At 45.2% G+C, this 20,853-nt stretch overlaps 1 protein-coding gene across 1 annotated transcript in view; it reads left to right on the forward strand.

The window, feature by feature from the left end:
• CTBP1 (C-terminal binding protein 1) overlaps positions 1-20,853 on the forward strand; it is a 434,128-nt gene that overhangs the window by 101,844 nt on the left and 311,431 nt on the right. The window lies entirely within an intron of this gene.

Consider the following 20,853-nt stretch of genomic DNA (forward strand, 5'->3'; position numbering starts at 1 on the left):
GATGAGTTAGGTGTGGGGGGGGGCTTCCCCCCTGCCTGCTCCTTGTGATGTGGCTGAGCCCAGCTCCCCCACAGGCAGAGGGAGGGGGATCTGTGCTGTTTGCCTGGCTTGCAGCACTCTGCAAAGGGTGGGAAAGCAGCTGCCCCCAGTGGCCAAAAGAAGCCCTGGGGTGGGGTGGGGTGGGGTGGGGGAAAAGGGGCAGGGAGCCTGGCACCATCGGTTCTCATGGTCTCTGTTCCACTCCTGCCTAGTGGGGCTGCAGCTGAGCCCATGCTGGCTTCTGCTGCTGCTTTTACCCCACCTGCCTGTCCTGTGCCTGCCTGGTGGGGCTTTGTGAGCAGCCAAGCTCCTTCATGGCCCCCTTCCATCCACACGCTTCCCTTCCCAGCCATGCATGAGCAGGACCAAAATGAGCTGCAGGCAGAGCCCACCCCCCCAGCTCACTCTCCTCAATGCTGCAGCTTCCCCTCTCTACCTGCTACCCCGAGCACTGCAGCTGGGACAGGAGGAGTCATCGGTGGAGGCCAGGGCAGCCCAGCAGTTCCCTGGGCAGCTGCAATAGTGGCAGCAGCAGCCCTGGCAGAAGTTGTGCGCGCTGGCCAGGGCTGGAAACCTTGGGTGGGGGAGGCTGGGAGTGCAGCAGACACTGCCCCAGGCAGGAGCCGGTGGGACTCAGCCTACACAGAGTGCAGCAAGGGCAGCCATTAGTGAAGCTGGATACAGTTAATTGTCGGGTGCCCGCCTGTGGGCTGGATCCAATCAGCTGGCAGGCTATATGCAGCCCGCAGGCTGTAATTTTGCCCATCCCTGGTAACGCCCCTTCAGGTATTTGAAGGCTGCTATTAAATCCACCCTCAGTCTTCTCCAGATTAAATAAGCCCAGTTCCCTCAGCCTCTCTTAAGTCATGTTCCCCAGCCCACACACCATTTTTATTGCCCTCTGCTGGACTCTCCAGTTTGTCCACATCTTTTCTATAGTAGGGGACCCAAAACTGGACACAGTACTCCAGATGTGGCCTTACCAGTGCTGAATAGAGGGGAAGAATCACTTCCCTTGACCTGCTGGAAACTTACTTGCACAGGCTTGTCTGCTATTAATCTTCTTGGCAACAAGGGCACACTGCTAGCTCATGTTCAGCTTCTTGCCTACTGTAACCCCCAGGTCCTTTTCTGTAGAGCTGCTGCTTGGCCAGTCAGCCCCCAGCCTGTATTGGTGCATGGGATTGTTCTGTCCTAAGTGCAGGACTTTTTGCTTGTCCTTAAACTTCATGGGATTTCTTTAGGTCCAGTCCTCCAATTTATCTAGGTTTCCCTGAATTCTAGCTCTACCTGCCAGCAAATCTACTATTCCACTCAGCTTAAGTAATTGTTAGAAGATATAAGTTTAAAACACCATACAATTTACTTATACTATTGTATTCAGTTTGTCTGGTTTTACTTCTTTCCTTTGGGAGTAATGGGCTCTGCTGCACATTTCCTTTGCTCAGTCAAATAGTTTAGTTCATTTACTTGACAGAGGCAATTACTTTTACACTCAATATTTTTTCAACATTTCGTGGCTACTTCTAAGACGAGAGAAAAGGAAGGTAGCCTCTGGACTGTGAAGCGGATCATTTCCCATGTAGGAATGTCTTTATTTTGTTGTTACTGCTTCTGGCGCTGTAACCTAGAAACACGTATCTATTGGCCGCCTTTACAGTTGCTAAAACCCTCCTAAAGAGCCTTATCAAGGTGATTAGTTGTTGCTTCCTCAATCAATCTTTAAACCCCATGACATGACCCAGCATCATGTGTTAGAAAGAACTATTGTCTCATTATTCTATGATGATGCACATTTAGAAGCCTTCTCAAATAATACAATTCTGCTTCAACTATACTGGCCAGCAAAAAGTCCATCTGCATTTCCATAATTCAGAGAATTCTCTTCTCAAGAACTACTCAGACTATCCCAACCAGTGCACTTCCTGCCATGCTGGGTATCAGATAGCCCTAAAACTGGATGCATAGGAGTCTTGAGCAACTGTTGCTACTCAAGACCGAAGTAGCCCCTGCTGAATTCAGAGCAGAAACCTTTCCTTTCTCCATCTTTTGACCAACACTAAAGAACTGCCACCCTGCCCCTACTACATTTTTTTTCTAGGCAGCTACCAACCAGCATGATATTACTCTGCACACCAAAGCCAAAAACCACTGAGAAGCTCAGATAATTGAAGGTGTTATCTAAACCTGGTTCAATTGGGAATCATGCCAGAATATGGCATAGAAGCAACTTTGACTGAATGACAGAAACAATGTTGATTTTGAGCAAAGCTACAGTTTTGGAACTGTAATTTAAAAAAATTCCATGATGAAGATCCAGGAAAAAAGACAGTATTCACATGAAAGCTACCTCGCATAAGTGCAGCATGCTTACAGCAGCTGAACAATAACTACTGAATGCATTGCCTTACTGTGGTGCTTTCTTTCATGGGAGTTATAGTTTGTAGGGCAAATATCCTAATATTTTTGCTGTAGGTGAAACCCCCTAGCAGATTTTTATCTTCCATAGTCCAGCATTGTCTCCCTCTGAGAGACGGGGTGCATCATCAGAATTGCAGAGTATCATCAGATTCATGGCTTCCATAGCTTGACCTGTGAGATTTTTGTCTTGCTTGAGAAATGTGACTGGCATACAAGAGAATATGGTAAAGTGAGTTTCCCTTGAAGGGACATGTGCAGTGAATACCATTGGCAAAATGTATTTCCATTATGAGACCCCTTATTAATGAACTGCCAGGTGAGTTAGTCAGGTGACATGGAGTCGAGTGCACATGCAGCTCTAATTATTCTTCATTGTGTATGACTATACCAGTACCAAGATGACCCGGTGCTTGGATGGGTTCAGATCATGGATTATGAAAAGCAGGCTGAGACTGGATGTGAACAAGATAAGGTGATACGTGGGGGCACAAGAAAGCATTTTGGAGAGTTTGCAACCCTTAAGTGGTTTTCTTTGGTTTAAATTACGCATTCACAATTGGTCAAAAGAATCCATGTATGTCACACCCGGCCATGGACAGCCAGGTCTGGGCCCATTCAGGATCAAAGCACCGGTTAGGGTTGAGATGGGTAAAGGGAATCTGAGGTTGAATAGCTACTTTGTCAAAGAAGATGATCAGGTTTGTCTGACATGATTTGTTCTTCATAAATCCATGCTGGCTGTTTGTGATCAGCCCTTTCTCCTGAAGATGCTTTACAATGGCCTTCCTTAGGATATGCTCTAGTAACCTCCAAGATATTGATGTGTAGCTAACTGGTCTGTAGTTCCCCAGGTCCTCCTTCTTGCCTTTTTAAAGAGGGGCACTACATTGACACTTTTCCAGTCCTCTGGTACCTGGCTTGTCTCCCACAACTTCATGAAGGGCATTGCCAAGGGGGCTGAGAACTAATCTGCTAGTACCTTCAGGACTGGTGAGATTAAGTTCATCTGGCCCTGCTGATTTTGAATTCATTCAGACCCAACAGAAGCTCTCTGACCATCTCCTTGGTTATCTCCTGCTCAGCTTTCCCCCTTTCTTATCCAGATAACCGCTATTAGGTGTCTGACTGCAGCTTAATTTTTTTGAAGACTGAGGCAAAGTTGCTGTTGAGTAGCTGTGCCTTCTTTGTATCTTTGGTTAGGAGTTTCCCCTGGCTGGTCAACAGAGGATCCACAGCTTCCTTGGTTCCTTCTTTTCTGGTCAGCATAGAACCTCTTAATATTGTCCTTGAGTTCCTTTGCCATGTGCAGCTCGTTCTTTATCTCTGCCTTCCTGATTTTGTCCCTGAAGGCTCTTGCTATTTTCTAGTATGCTTCCTTCATAACCAGCCCATTCTTCCACTGCCTGGATGCTTTCCTTTTGGATTTGGGGCATTTTAGAAGCTCCTTGTCCAGCCACATTGATCTCTTGCCTCTCTTCTTATGCTTCCATCATATTGGGATAGTTTCTTGTCGGCGTTCCAACTCCATCTCCCTAGAAACTCCCAGCCCTCTTGGGTGCCTTTATAATTCAATCTGTCCTTATGCTTTCCCTGTTGCCAGATCTGGAATTCTGTCATATGATCACTAACTCCAAAGTTACCCATCACCATTATATCCTCCAACAGTTCTCCCCTGTTGGTCAGTACAACATCCAAGATGGATGATCCCCTAGTTCTATCCTCCACTTTCTGCAAGAGAAAGTTGTCCTACACCCAAGTTAGGAACTATCTTGACATTTTATGTTTGGCTGCATTGTTCTTCCAACAGATGTCTGGAAAATTGAAGTCTCCCATCAGTACTGTCTCATAGCATATGGAAAGATTTGTAACCTGCTTGAAGAGTGTTTCATCCACTTCCTCTTCCTGATTAGGCGGCCTATAATTAGGCTTGGCAGGATTCGATTTTTATTGGTAGACATTGATTAAATATCAATTTCACATGACACTTGCACAGTGATGGAAAAATATTTCTGTTGGTAATCATTGAAATCTCTATAAAGGAGATACAGGGTAAAAAAAATCTGGGATGGAAGTAAGGAAATCTGGGGTAAGGGGTGATGTGTGCATGCATGCAGACCTGCCCATGCACGCGTGTTGGGAGCTGCAGGAGCTGGGGGCCATACCAGCGAGGCTGTGCTGGGAGAGGGTGATGGAGGGGCAGGACTGATTGCAGTGGCGAACTCGATGCTTCTGGCTGCCCACTCTGCCCAGGTCTCAGCCAGGGCAAGGGCTAAACTCCTGGGGAATCTGGCCCAGCCTTCATAAGAGTTTGGCCTCTATCCCAGTCATACATGGGCTGGGTTGTACCAGGCTCCGCAGGAGTTTGGCTCCTGTGGTATTGGAGCAGAGGCCAAGCTCTTGTAGAGCCTGGCCCAGCCTTGCCCCTGTGTTACTGGGGCAGGGGCCAAACTCTCACAGAGAATGGGCTGAGTGCCACAGGATTTTCCTCCCTGCCCTGGCTGAGACCTACCCTGGGGATCTTCAAGAAGAGGCTGGATACTTACCTGGCTGGACTCATTTGAGTCCCGTTTTTGTTTTTAGGGTGAGTTTTTTTTTTTTTTTTTTTTTTGGGTTGTTCTCCCGCCCTGGCGGGGGGGCGGGCTAGAAGATCTATTAGGTCCCTTCCGACCCTGAAACTATGAAACTATGAGACCTGAGCAGACCAAGGGGCCAGTGGCACCAGGCTTCCAGGTGCTACGAGCCCTGCCCCTCCAATCCTCCAATCCCAGAACAGCTTTACTGGCATGGCCCCCAATTCCTACAGTGGCTGTCATGTGTGTACGCATGTGTGCGTGTGCTGAATCAATACAAATTGGAACGCCTCTATTTTTACGTACCCCTGAAAATTTCAGTTTGATAAAAATCAAAATAAATGTTTTTAAAAAAAATCAAATTTTAGATGTCGAAATAAAATAAAAAAAAAAACAAATCCTGCCAACTCTACCCATAATAAATTCCCACCACTATATAGGTGTCACATCTTTCACCTTTCATCTTCACCCAAATGCATTCTGTTTTGCCATCTTTCTCCTCCTGAACCTGGGAACAAGCGTGTGTTTCTGACATACAAGGCAACACCACCACCTTTTCTCCCAACCCTCTCCTTCTGAAACAGAGTGTAACCCATGTAACTCCATGTTGACAATCCAGTCATAAGTGCTGTCCTACCAGGTCTTGGTGATGCCAACCAAATCGTAGTTCTTTTCACAGACTGCAGCTTCCAACTCATCTTGTTTATTCACCACACTTCTTGCATGTGTGTACATGCATCAGATGATGTATTTTACATTTTGACCTCCTCACTTTCCCTTTGCACCACTTGTTGCAGTCCTGTAGCTCTCTGGCACTTTCCAGAGTTGAACTGCTTCTTCAAGTCCTTTCCCCCCTGGACTGTGCTAGAGGATTTTGATCACCATCCCCTGTTGGTTGGCACTTTTCAGATGGATCTCGTCTTTTGATAGCAGCCCTCCTCCCAAGAACATCCACCCATTGTCAAGGAAGCCGAAGCATTTATGTCCATACCACCATCTCAGCCACGCATTCACTTCCAAAATCAATGAGGCCATCACTTGTGCTCCAAGCTCCTTAATCCTGTACCAAGAGTCTTATGTTCACTTCTGATCTACTCAGTGTCATTCCTGGCAGTATCGTGGGTGCCTACATGGACAAGCAGGAAGGTGTAGTGGTCTGAAAGATGGGCAAGCTTTGGCAGACCCTGTGACATCCTGCATTTGGGTCCCAGGCAGGCAGTATACCTCCCCCAAATCTGTTCAACAAGTTGATGCTTCTGTCCCCTGCAGAAGGGAGTCATTAACTGCCACCCACCACTCTTCTCTTCCTTTTTGGTGCAGTGGTCCTGGAGCCCCTGTCCTTAGGGCCTTGCATTTCCTGCACTCTAGGCTGCTGCCTCTTTTGCCTCATGCCTGCAGATGTCCTCTCCGCTGCCTCTTCCTCAGTAGTTTCACTGCAGAGTGCTTAAAAGCAGTTGCTGACTTCAGTCTGCTCCTCTTCAGTTCTGGGGGTCCTCCTTCCCCAAGTAGCTACATACTGATGCTTCTCATTGCTTTTTGGCCTCTCCAGTACCAGCCTCTCATAACTCCAAGTAATCTTTCTGGTGCCAGAGGCAATGCAGCATAGATACCCATGCTTCCAACCTTTGAATCTTCTCCTCCAGGGCAGAATCCAGCTTACACTTAGTGCAGATGAAGTGTTTCTGACCCTCTGGGGGTGATGGACACTTCATGCAGGTCACAACAGCTGCCTCCTATGTTCCCTGTGCTGTAAGGAATAAAAAAAGAGAGGTGGGAATGGAAAGACACCACAAGAACCTGCACACCAAGCACCCACACCAGGGCACTTGCCCATGAACACACGCCATACACAGTCTCCTGTTTCTTGGCTCCCTCCCACAGTAAACTTCTGCTGTGTTCACTGCTCCCACAGTTTGCTCAGGACTGCCTTTTAAGAAGGCCTTTCACACTCTACCCTTTGCTACTAGGTTATTTTCAATGGGTGTCCTTTTTATTTTTCCAGAAAAAATTAGGAGGGTTTCAATACTAACTCAATGGCCAAAACCAGTTTGAGATAAACCTGGTTTAATGTGGTATCAGATTTACCTGGTTGAGCTCAAACTGGTTTATGCAACTTCTGTCCCAGACCCCTTAAACCAGAGTCCCCCAGCATCCCGGCATGCAGCAGCCCCTGACAGGCATTTCTCCGCTCACTGTTCCAGTGGCAGGGGCATGGCCAGCCCCAGCAATAGCCTCAAGTCAACTAGCCAGGGAGGGGGTTTAATTCCCCCCTCCCTGTCCCACCTGCGTGGACCTGAGCCAGGGTCTACCTGGCACTCCCCCCTCACTGCAGCAGCAGCAGGGGCAGAGGTGTAGTCACACACTGGATGGCATTGCTCCCTGAGGAAGAGGGGACAGGGAGGGGATTTATTCCCCGCTCTGCCCCTGGGGGACTGCAGCCAGGGTCTGCCAGCCTCAACCAATGACATTGCTACTGATCTTTCCCTGTGTGGGGTGAGAAATGGAATAAACCCCTTCCCTGCCCCCTCTGCCAAATATACTGGTGCCTGAGGGGGCCATGCTGCCCAGACTCTGGCTACACCCTGCTGTGGGAGTGGTGAGGGCAGGGAGCCTGATGGGGGCAGCAGCCCCTGTCATAGTTTCCTGAGCAGTGCAAGCCTCTTCCTGGCGGGGGGGAGTGAGGACTGTAATACTGTGTGGCGAGAGCTGCTGCAGACTGCACAGGGCAAGTGGCAGCGGTGCTAGGGAGGGTTTGGGGGGGCTATGGCCACCCCTTCAAGCCCCAGTGCCACTGCTGACCCTGCACAATCTATGGCAGCTCTGCCTGCCCCTCTGCCCTGCCCGCAGTGCAGCCCCCCACCAGGAGGAGGCTTGAGTTCCCATGAAACCATGAGAGTGGGTGCTGCCCCATGAGGGTGGCTCCCCCCTTGCTTCTACAGTGGCAGGGGTAGAGGCACGGCCAGAAGCTGGCTGGCTTGGCCTCCTTAGGCAAGTGAGCAGGAAGGGAGGTTATTTCCCCCCATCCGTTTGGCATCTGGAGGAGGGGGTTCATTCCATGCAGGCAATGATCAATGGAGGCGGCAGTTGCAACTGGCAGACCCTGGTTGTGGTCCCCCAGGGGTGAAGGGAGAATAAACCCCCTCTCTGTCCGCTCTGCCTCAGGGCCATGCCACCTCGTGTGTGACCATGACCCCACCTCAGCTGGACCCCGGCTCAGGTCTGTGCCAGTGGGAGAGGGAGGCAGGAATTAAACCTCCTCCCTGCCCAGTTTACTTGAGTCTAGTGCCGGGGCTGGCCATGTACAGCTTTCCTACAGCTGGGGGCACTCTCTAGCGCTCCAGTTTCTGGCCTGAGGCGCAGCAGGCATGTGCCTGCATTTCCTGAATGTGTGTTCACTTGCAAATTGGTTCAGTCTAGGTAGGTTAGACTAACCTGCAAAGATTGAAGCAATTCAGTCTCTGGCTTTTTGAATGCATGTCCCTAGCCTTCCTGTCCATGTGATGGTATGTGATCAGGACTAATGGAGTACATACCCATAAATCAACTAGTAAAATATGAGCCAAACAAGAGAACATTTTGAACCTCAAGGTACATAATGGAAGAAATTCTTTACACAGAGGCATAAATATCTAGGTAACCTCTTTTAGACAGGTGTAGATATGTAAACAAAGCACTTCAGCGTTAATAACAGCTTAAAAATAAAAATAGAATCCTGTGACTTTTAAGTGAAACATTATTTCTTCCCTATTAAAATATAGCTTTAGTACACACAAAAGAGTTTCCAAGTTATTTTTTTTCCTAACAGGCATTCTGATTTTTTTTTTCAATAACTAGCAATTTTAAGCAGCTGCATCAGTATTTTCATGCTGTTTACATTTTTTTAGAGCTTACCTTATTTGTCACACTCTTAAGATTTAACAAGAGTTTGTAAACTGAAAATGCTTTCATAATTGGGACAACTTTGCAAAAGATGATTTTTAAAATTATGCAATGGTAAAATATATTTTAAGTTTGTAACTAAAAGTTTTTTTCCCCCCAATATTGATATGGTCTATTGTGTGTTGCATTTGAATTTATTATCGGCTTCCTATCATTCAATATTTGAAAAAAAGAGAATTTGAAAGTGTGGGGTGTTTCTACCAGAGTCCCATTACTAAATATTACAAATGTCTATCTATTTCCCCTTCTTAATATCAGTTTAAAAATTGATGTGGAGAAAAATGTGCTTAAAATTAGCTCTGATCTCATTTTTAGGTACAAGCAACTGATATGCCTTTTCAGTACCTATTAAATGTGGAGGAAAGTGAAAATACAGCACTTTGAGCAGTGTTCTTTTTTTAATGAATGAATTTTGGGGATTCTATGGGAGTCAGCAGAAGTTATCACTGGGTCTTGAGAGGTATAAAGAATTAGCTTGGGTCAAGACCTTTTGTACTGAGGGCACTACTACTTATACAGTTTGCAAAGACAAATTGAAGGGGCTGTGAATCTCTGGGAGAAAGAAGTGGTCTTTCCCAATTATCTCTTCCTTTCTCTAGCCCAACCTTCTCTAACAGCAGAATTCTGGGGGATGATCTCTTTCATCCTCTTTGATCCTGCACCCTTCTAAGGGTCTTTGTAAGCCAAAGGCATTAACTCTTTCCTGTTGAAATCAGGTTTTTGTACTGTCAGCTAGGGCTGTGTGAAGCTTCAGTTGCTGATTCAATTTGGCAGAGATTTGGCCTGATTCGGTAGCCAAATTCCTGAATCTGAGTGGAATCAGGAAACCCTTTAATCTCTCCAAATCAAATTGGAACCCTCCGAAATGATTCGGAAAGATTTGATGATTTGGATATAGATACAGCTTTAAATGTTTTTTCTACATGCCTCAAGGTACCAGGCAGCTTGTGAATGCTTATATGCTGGGGTGGATGGAGCGTCCCATTGGAGCAAGGTGGGGTCCCCAGTGCACTTGGCAGTGGACCCAGAAGTGGACCAGAATTGCTTCTGGTCCACTTCTGGGTCCACCAGGGAGTGTGTGGAGATCCATCCCCTGCCCCCTGGCTTGGTAGCTGGTGCCTCCTGAGTTTGGGGAGGCACCTGGGGTCCTCCCACAGCCAATTGCTGAGCCAGGAGTGGGGGGGGGGGGGGGGGGTGGGGGGGGGGGGGGCGGTCCTCCATGTGCTCAGCGGCGAACCTGGAAGTGGACCAGAAGTACTTCCAGTCTGCTTCCGGGTTCGCAGCAGAGCATGTGCCCCTCCCCCACCACACACACACTCCTGTGGGACTCTGTATCCACCCCAGCATCGCAGCATTCACAAGCTGTGCCTGGTACCTCAAGGTATCTAGAAAAAACACTTAAAGCAGTGCCTACGGCTGAATTGCTGATTCGCCAAAAGAACATCAAATCTTCAGATTTGTATTTGGCTGAATCGAATCAGGACAGTGATCTGAATCAACTAATCGAATCGCTGTCCCCAATTCGGGCCGAACACGAATTGAATACAGCCCGTTTCGCACATCCCTACTGTCAGCTACTCCAAATACCTTGTATTTTTTTGCTTCTTTATTAGATGCAAGTTTATCGCATTCTTAAAAATCTAATCTCACAATTAACTTTTGTAGGGAGAGATTAATTTTAATGCTGTCTTCTGAGATCTTTCTCCAAGATCACCACGATTTTATTGAGACCACCATTTACAATTACTGTCTGCCACTAATCTAATTATATGGAAGAGATGCAACCTTTCAGCTCTTCTTGAACATATTGAAGAATAATTGAGAAATTGATTTTATAATTTCAATTTAATTTTCCATCATTTCAGACCTCAAAAATATTGAAGTGATTTTTTAAACACTTTACTCAGCTTTTCTTCCTGTTGTTCCTAAAACCTTCATATATAATACTCTTTAATGGTTTTCAACTGAGAACCTTGATATGCTTTATAAAATATTAGTTAGGCTCACACCAACTTTATGTAGTAGATTAGTATTATACATTGTTTTTGTTTTATGTGGTTTGAGTGAGGAAAGAAATTGAGTGGAAAGTCTATGGTCTAACAATGAATGACAAAGCTGGGACTAGATCACATCATTTGAAACTCTTCAATTCCAAGGGCATTTATACACATGCTTCAGAAGTGTGTGTGTGTGTGTGTGTGTGAGGGTGCTTTAATTTGAGTGATTCCAAGAGCCGCTCAAATTAAAGCACCCAGTGCCTTATGTATCAGTGTCTCCATGCTGAAAATGGCAGCAGGGGGCTTTAATTAAAGCTTGTAGAATGAGCTTTAGGTAAAGCCCCACCTCCCCCGTGCTGCTATTTTTCAGCGCAGGGTCACTAATGCACAAGATGCTGGAGTCTGCTGGAGCATGTTAATTACCACTCTCCAGCAGACTTGATTTCTCAAGTCTACTCCGATGCGCTGTGACTATAGTGCATCAGAGCAGCCTCGCTGCACGTGTATAAGTGCCATAAGATTTTAGGTTCTGTTCAACCTGATGGGTAATAAGGTTTGAGCTCCTCACTTTTGTATTTGTTTTGAACTAGCTGTGGTATATTAAGGAGATAATCCATTGAAATATTGACTAATGTGAAGAATGTCTAAAATATTTCTCAGGTATACGTACTATAGTGGTTTGTTTTCAAGGGAGAAGGGAGAAGAGATTGACATCATATATCTGGACTTTAAAAAAGACTTTGATCTGGTATCCCATGATCTCCTTACGCAAAAATTGGCCAAATGTGGCCTCAGCTACACCACAGTATGATGGCTGGAATATTGGCTCCGAGGTCAGACCCAGAGAGTAGTAGTTGATGGATGTGAATATTTATGGCACTCCGTGACCAGTGGTGTCCCCTAAGGCTCTGTCCCTGGACCGGTTCTCTTCAACATCTTTATCAACGATGTGGACATTGGTGTCAATAGTGTACTGGCCAAGTTTGCCAATGACACTAAACTTTGGGGCATAGTGTCCACACCTGAGGATAGGCTAGTGATCCAGGCTGATTTGGATAAGCTTAGTAAGTGGGCGGATATAAACCTGATGACGTTCAATACCAAAAAATGCAAGGTAATCCACCTCGGGGGGGGGGGGGGGGGGGGACCCCGCAGCATGCTTATAGGCTCAGCAGTGCTATGCTCACTAGCACCACGGCTGAAATAGACTTGGAGTTAATGATTGATCCCAAGATGAACATGAGCTACCAATGTGGTGTCGCAGCTGGTAAAACAAACAAAACTCTGGCTTGCATCCATAGATGCTTCTCAAGTAAATCCCAGGATATCATCCTCCTGCTGTACTCAGCTTTGGTGAGGCCGCAGCTGGAGTACTGCAACCAATTCCAGACTCCACAATTCAAGAAGGATGTGGAGAAGCTTGAGAGAGTCCAGAGAAGAGCCATGCACATGATCACAGGGCAAGAAATTATGTCTTATGAGAGGCTGAGAGCCATGGGACTCTTCAGCCTGGAAAAGCGCAGGCTCAGGGGGGATCTGGTGGCTGCCTGTAAGTATGTAAGGGGTGTGTATGTAAGGTGTGCATCAGGATCTGGGGGAATGCCTGTTCACCAGAGCGCCCCAAGGGATAACAAGGACCAATGGTCATAAACTCCTCCATGACCATTTTAGGCTGGACATAAGGAAAAACTTCTTTACTGTCCGAGCCCCCAAGGCCTAGAATAGACTGCCTCCAGAAGTGGTGCAGGCACCTACTCTGGACTCTTTTAAGAAACGTTTGGATGTTTATCCTTTGACCCTAACTGACTTCCTGCCCCTGGGACCGGGGGCTCGACTTCATGAACTTCAAGGTCCCTTCCAGCCCTAATGTCTATAAAATCTTAATTTAACTGTAGAAGAATCCTATTTTTTCTTATACCGAGATGTCTCAAATAGGTATTGTTTATTGTTAGTGAATGCGTATACTGTCTAAATGGAACTTTTCTTCAATTGACCTAGCAACTGTAATTTCCACTGGTATTTCTCAATCTCTTTGTCCACAGACATAGACATTTGTAATAATGAAATTTCATCAACTATGTTATTGGTACAGTCATATAGTCCGTAAAAACTATTGCTCATATGGTAAAGAGCAGATCATGCAAAAACTTCTTAATTGTTGCAGGTAATATTGTCATACCCTCCACTCCAGCATGTTTTTGACATGCCTGGCATTAATAATGTTTTTTACTATTGTTTGCTATGGAAAATAAGTCCTTTTGGTTACCTTAAAATGGCTTATATAGCAGATAAATAATAAACTACACCTGGAAAGATATTTTCCTTGGTTTCATGTGCCATTTTGCTTAAGAAGCTAGAATGTTGAAAAATTAGCATGGCATACACTGTATGGCTTTAAAATTGGCTATGAAAGGTTTCATAGTTATTGTGAGGGGCTTGGAAGGGACCTTACAGATCATTGGGCCCAGCCCTCCCTGCACTTGGGCAGGAAAGACTGCTGGGGTAAGAAGACCCCAGCAAGATGGGCATCAAGATGCTTTTTGAAGATCACCAGCATGAATGACTGTACCACCTCTTGGGGGGGAGCCTATTCCAAACCCTCAGCACTCAACTTGTAAAGCAATTTTTCTTATGTCTCACCTGAAGCAATCCTCAATCAGCTTGTGCCCATTATTTCTTGTTCTCCCCTGGGAGGCTTTGGTGAATAGATGTTCCTCCAGGCCCTGATGTATACACTTGATATACTTATAGGCTGCCACCAAATCCCCTTTGAGTTTTCTCTTCTCCAGGCTGAATAGTCTGAAGTCTTTCAGCCTCTCCTCATCTGACCTGGTCTCTAGACCTCTAACCATATGTGTAGCCCTCCTTTGGACTATCTCGAGCTTTTCCACTTCCTTTCTGAAGTGCGGTGCCCAGAACTAGATGCCCAGAACCAGCTGTGGTCTCACCAAAGCTGAGTAGAGAGAGGAAGACATCCTTAGCCTTGCTCAGGATGCCTTGGTAGATATATGCCAGTGTTCGATTAACTCTACCGGCTACGGTATCGCATTGGTGGCTCATGTTCATTTTGTTGTCTATCACGTCACCCAGGTCTTGTTCAGATGTGGTGCTAGGAAGCGTAGCCCTTCTGAGTCTGTAAGTGTGTTATGGATGATTTCTCCCCTGATGGAGCACTTTACATTTCTTTGTATTAAATGACAGCAGGTTGAGGTCCACCCACCTTGTGAGCCTGCATTGCCGGCCTGGCTTGGAGCGTGACTATGCTTCTCCATGGTTTGGTGTTGTCAGCAAACTTTGTTTGTTCGCTTTTAATACCCAAATCCAAATTATTGATGAACATGTTGAAAAGCACTGGTCCGAGTACTGAACCCTGAGGGATGCCACTGGTTATCCTCTGCTATGATGACTCAGTTCCGTCAATCAGTAATCTCTGGGTCCTGCCACGGAGCCAGTTTCCTAGCTACCAGACCGTAAAGTAGTCTTGGAAACGTTTTCTCAATTTTTTCATGGGAGACCAGGTAAAAGGCCTTTTTGAAGACCATGTATATGACATCAACCTCATTTCCCCATCCAGGTGGCAAGTTACCTGATCACAGGGAAATGAGGTTGGTCTGGCATAACCTGCCTGTAAGGAAGCCATGTTGGCTATCCTTCAGAACAGTGCCTTCTGCTAGCCTGTCTGTAATGGATTCTTCGATAATTTACTCCAGGATTTTACCAGGGATTGAGGTCAAACTGATTGGCCTGTAATTTCCCAGGTCCTCATTTCTCCCTTTCTTAAAGATGGGCACAACATTGGCCTTCTTTCAATCTTCTGGGACCTCTCCTGAGTGCCACAAGTCTTCAGATAACTTTACCATATATCACGCAATTATGTCAGACAGTTCTTTTAGCGCTCTTGGGTGTAATTCATCTGGTCCTGCTGACTTGTAGATATTTAGCCTTCGTAGGTGCTCCCTCACAAGATCTATGCCAACTATGGGAGGGTGGTCACCCCTACAATGATTATCCTGTATCCTGTCAAGCAGGCTAACACCATTGGACTGGTGAAATACTGGCATGAAGTATTTATTCAGGAGTTCGGTTTTGTCCTGAGTATCGATTATCAGCCATCCCATTTCATCCATCAGGGGCCTTATGCTTCCCTTATTTTTTCTCCGACTTTCTACATATCTAAAGAAGGACTGTTTGTTGTCCTTGATTCTAGTTGCCAATCTTTATTTGGTTTGTGCTTTTACTGTCATGACCTGTTCCCTGCAGTTGAGGGCTGTTGCCAAGTACTCCTGTTTGGTAGTTATTCCTGACTTCCATCCTTTTTAGGCTTCTTGATTTAACTTCAGGAGGTCTATGACTTTCTTGTTGAGGGGTCTCCCAGCCCTTTTGCTGCCTTTCTTGTGAAGGGGAATGGACTGCCTTTGAGCTTTTAGGATCACTTCCTTGAGGAACAACCACTCACCTTGTACTCCCTTCCTCATTACACCATGGTCCTAAAGGGGCCTTGCTAACCAATTGCCTAAGCTTGTGGAAGTCAGCTTTTCTAAAATCAAGGATTTCTACCCTACTGGCTGATTTCCCTGATGGTGGGTGGAGAAAGTGATCATCTCATGGTCACTAGTGCTCAGTTTCCCTTTGATCCTCAGGTTGCTCACTAGATTGTCCTCTTTGGCCAGAATCAAGTTTAGGAGTGCCTTGCCCTTGGTCGGCCCATAAACTTCTTGTGTCTCCTCAATGTAAGTGAGGAAGCTTTCTGAGTGATCGGATCTAGCTGAGCTCTCATACCATGAGGTGCCTGGATAGTTGAAGTCACCCATGATGACCATGCTCCGAGAACATGCAGCCTCTGCCAGTTCTCCAGAGAATTCTTGGTTGAGCTGTTCTTCTTGGTTTGGCGATCTATAATAAACTCCTCCGGTCAAATCCCCTTCCCTGTGCTCTCCCTATATCCCGACCCAGAGGGTCTCAAGTTGCCTTTCTTTGTTTCCAATCTTCCCTTCTAGGGAGGTGGAATATTCCTTCACATAGAGAGCAACTCCACTGCCCTTCTTCCCAACATGATCTCTCCTTTACAGGGTGTTTCCCCCTATGCCTGTGGTCCAGTCATAGGTGGAGTCCCACTAGGTCCATGTGATCCTTATGAGAACATATTCTCCAAATGTAACTGTAAACAGGAAGTCTTCATTAAGTGGTTGAGATTTTTAGTGCAGTTCTTCATCAGTTGGTTCTTGGACTTGCATTGTCTTATAATGACCTGGAAGAAAGGATTAAAACATTAGTGAATATCCTTGAAGCACAGGGCAAAGCCATACCTTCTTGCAAGAAATGCAGTCAATGGGCAAGGAAGCCCCCATGGCTGAATAAGGAACTGTTGGGCCTCATTAAGCTCAAAAGAGTAGCCTACATCAGCTGGAAAACAGGAAGCATTACCAAAGAGGTTTACTCTGCACTTGCCCACACCTGCAAAAAGTGGTCGAAAAAGGACAAGGCACAAATCAAACTTAGGCTAGCTATGGGGGTCAAGGACAACAAAAAGTCCTTTGGATATGTGGGAACTAGAAAAAAAACCAAGGATAGTATTGGGCCCCTGAGAGATCAAACAGGGCAACTGACATCAGTTGCCCAAGAAAAGGCCAATTTCCTAAATTAATTTTTTGCATTGGTTTTTTACCCTCCCAAGGGGATTATGCTGCCAGGAATGGCAGAAGCCAATTTGGGAGCGTGTAACGGGCTCAAAATCGATGTGGATTAGATGAGGGAACACCTTGAGAAACTGGACATTCACAAGTCCGCAGGCCCAGACGGAATGCACCTGAGGGTCTTGGAAGAGCTGGCAGACATCATTGCATCCCCCTTGGCAGGGCTATTTGAAAAATTGTGGTGCTTGGATGAGGTCCTGGATGACTCGAAAAGAGCCAAGGTGGTCCCTTTCTACAAAAAAGGGAGGAGGGATGACTCAGGGAACTATAGACCAATCAGTCTGACATCTGTCCCCTGGAAAAATCCTGGAGAAAATCGCCAAGGGATCCATCAATTCCAGACTAACAGAAGGCAAGCTTCTGAATGCCAGCCATATGATCCAAGGCCTGGAGGGAAGGCCGTGTGAGGAGAGGCTGAGGGACTTTTCAGTCTGGAGAAGAGAAGGCTCAGGGGGGACTTCGTAGCAGCCTAGAACTTCATAAGAGGGGTACATCAGGACCTGGGAGGACACCTGTCTACCAGAGCTCCCCAAGGGATAAACTCCAGGAAGCAGGATTTATACTGGATCTAAGAAAAAAGTTCTTTTCAGTGAATGTGTCTAGGGAACAAACTCCCCTCAGAGGTGGTGCAAGCACCTACTCTGGACTCCTTCAAAAAACAGCTGGATTTCTTTCTTTCTGGGGTCACTTGATCCTAGCTGACTTCCCACCTATGGTGGGAGGGCTGGACCCAATTATCTTATGAGGTCCCTTCCAGCCCCTAATGTCTATGAAATCTAGTGGTAAGTGCTAATGACAAAAGAGCTGGAAGAATGCTAAACAGAGAGGAAGATAGGTCATTGATGCACAGTCCTCTAACTCCTTGTTAAGAGTGTTGTAAGGAAGCAATTTGTTTTAAAAAAGTGTATATTTAAAGATGATACATAAAGAAATGTCAGTCATACTTAAAGGATTAGAGAACTCCATCCTGGGAAGCAGCATCTCTGAAAACCCCTGATAATCAACCGTGTAACAGGAGAGCATCCTCGGGTCACCATGCTCTCCCCTGACGCCTCCTTTACCGTGCCAAGCTATCTACAGAGCACCCTCAATTCTCACCCGCCACGTCTTTCCTGTTATATATATGTTATAGGGAGGCTGCCTTTTCCTTCTCTTGAATACAGTACTCCTGTTCTACACTGGTCCTGTTTCTGGAATGAGCGTTTTGGTACACCCCAGCCTTATGGGCTATGCGTGGCTCTGACCACCCCTGTACCACACCCCAAGCCTCACAGATGGAACGGACGATCTTCGGTCTCTGGTCTCATACTATCCCTTGGGCTCTCCACAGCCCTGTCTCTCAACGGCGCCCCACTGGGCATTCAGGTTCCATACGACCTGTTCTCGTTTTGCCTTACTGGGCACTCGGGGTCAGCACACTCCCAATACTGCCCTTTCAGACTTAGGTCGGTCATTGCCCCCTTCTCTGGGGCCTCTCACAGTGCTGCCCCTGCTCTGGGGCTGGGGTCCCCACACTACCGTGAGTCCCCTTATGAGGCCTCCTCCAACCCCTAATAGCCTCACCCAAGCCTCTAGTTAGCCCCTAGGGGCCCACCTAAGCCCCTAAGCTATAACATAAATCTCAGCCCTCGGCTCCAACATTCTTCCCACCACACCAGGTGTGCTCCATCTCTCACCATCTCAAGCTGCTCTTGTATTCAGACCTCTTTTCTTTACTCTCTCTGGCAGAGCTCCTTCTCCCTTAGCTACTAGCAGGGAACTGCCAGCCTGGTCCGAGCCCTGGGGTTTATATAGGAGCCAGGCCCTGCCCCTTCCAGTCAGCTGACCAGCCAGATGTTGGTCACTAGCTCCCTCTGGTTACCCTACCAACCGGCACCTGAGTATTTATTCCGGCTCTACAAGTAGTAGGCACCTTAGTGTCCTGCTACAAACTGAAAATGAGTTGCTAGTGCAAGAACATGGCCAAAAGAGCTATTAAAATCCTTAGATGTATAAGAAGAAGACTTGAGTTGGGAGTAGTGAGGTTATTTTATATTTGTATTGAACAGTGGTGTAGTCGCTTTTAGAATGCTTTCTCCTTCTGAGAACTAGACTTCAAGAAGGATCTTACTAAATTGCAGAAGTTCAGAGCGATAGTTACAATGATTAAAGAGTTCAAAATATGCCTAGAATGAAAGAAGCTCAAACAGAAAATTGAGGTTTGACTCGATTGTAATCCATAAGTATCTACATAGAGAAGATACATTAGAGGTCTTTATAATACAGGAGAAACAGCAAACTTAGTGGTTGTAAGTTGAAGCTAGTTAAATTCAAACTAGAAATAAGCCACTCATTTTTAATGGTGAAGGTAATAAACTATTGACTTAAGGATGCTGGTTAGTTCTCCTGTCACTGGTAATTTTTAAATCAAGAGAGTCTGCTTTTCTACAAAATATACTCATGTTCAGATATAAATTATTTTGGGAAAGTCCTGACATATATGTTATAGAGAAGATCAACTAAATCATCAGAGGGTGTATGTACACAAGATGCTTACTGAACAATAGCCTAATAACACTGTGCAGTAGTGTGCCCAGCAAAACCCATGCTAATGTGCTACTGAGGAGTGTTATTAGGCTACTGCGCAGTAAGCATCACTAAAAAACTGTACACCGGCAATAGTGCAAGTTACTGTGCATTGATTCAATACTTGGTTGTCCAAGTACTAAACTTAATGCATCATAACTACGGTGCATTAATGAATGTGTAGACATGCCCAGCATGTTCCATTGTGGCCTTTAGGTATTAAATCATTTTGAGAGTTAACAGTTTTGCTCCTTTATTGTGTTATTCCTCATATAATTTTGTTATGTGTTTTAGAGCTCTTTTTCAGTAATATGAATATATCTTTCTCTGTTGCAACACTACATTTAAGGAATTTACATTTTATTTGTGACTCATCTGTTGATCCCTGAAATTTGATAAACCTCCCTGTGCAATTTCCCTTTGCCTGTAGTGACATCTAATGGTAAGGCAAAGTTGGCTGAGTGCTGAATCCTTAGGTGCTTGATGTTCAAACATCTTTTTCCTTGTAGCCAATCATGTTTTTTAGGACATAACAGGAACACATCTCTGTCTTTTGGCATCGGATATCTCTTGTTTATTCTGTTCACTTTACCTTGATTCTAACTAAACTTAAAAAAAAACAACAATTTTTATAACAAACTTTTTCAGTATCTCATAGGCAGAGTTGATAATTTTATACCATGTCCTGTTTGATTTTTAAGGAAAAAAAAAACTAGTCTGTTCCTGAGAAATTATTAGAATGAAATGGGTCTTTATATGAAAAAATGCCTTCCTGTAAAACTTTGGCACAAAATTGTTTTTCCAGTTATAAAATCACATTTTTGAGCCATGCATTGTAAGAATTCGGTTTCTTTTCCTCCTCTCTGAAATTCTTTGATAGTTTTTTTTTTTTTAAGTTTGGTACCAGGGGAGCTCTTTTTAACCAAAACTACTGAATAATTCATTAAAACTCAGAATTAAGAAATCAGATTTCAGGTATTAAAATGTTAATTTATTTTCTGAAATTCTTTTTACATTGAACCTAATTCATTATGTTGAATTTCAATGAGTTCTACAGGGTTACTACTTTAAATGTATCCCATTATGAGATGGCATTTTTTATTTTGGGACCCAAATCCTTTTGTTCCTCACACATCTCTCAAGTACTGTTGTTTTACTGTCCATTGTTAATATCTGAGATGCTGAATTTTGAAAAGACCGCCATAGAGTTCTTTTTACCATAAGAAACTTTTCCTGTGGCTTTCAAACTTTATTTTTTTCATTTTGCTTTTTTCACGTGCACACACAATCCTGTGTTGCAATAAGTTACTATCACTTGTATTTCACAGCAGTTAAGTCTGTTTTTCTCTGAATATTTATTTAATTATCTGTTGCATTCAACTTTTACATGAGGTTTTTGGGTTTTTTTGTTAAACTGATCCTGAGAACCTCATCAAACTGATGTATCTGTAACGCCTGTCTGACAGCAGCCTGTGGCATGGAGAATTGTTTGTATGAATACCTCCCTGATCTACATACCTTTGTATATCCAAAGTCAACTTTTTTGTTTTAAATTCAGTTTCTATGCTACAGGAATCACTTAGAATTAAGTTGTGTGCAGTTTCATACTTTTTCATAGGATCTTTCCCT

This window comes from Alligator sinensis, unplaced genomic scaffold (assembly GCF_000455745.1).
Source record: "Alligator sinensis unplaced genomic scaffold, ASM45574v1 scaffold214_1, whole genome shotgun sequence".
In the NCBI taxonomy this organism is placed as follows: Eukaryota; Metazoa; Chordata; order Crocodylia; family Alligatoridae; genus Alligator; species Alligator sinensis.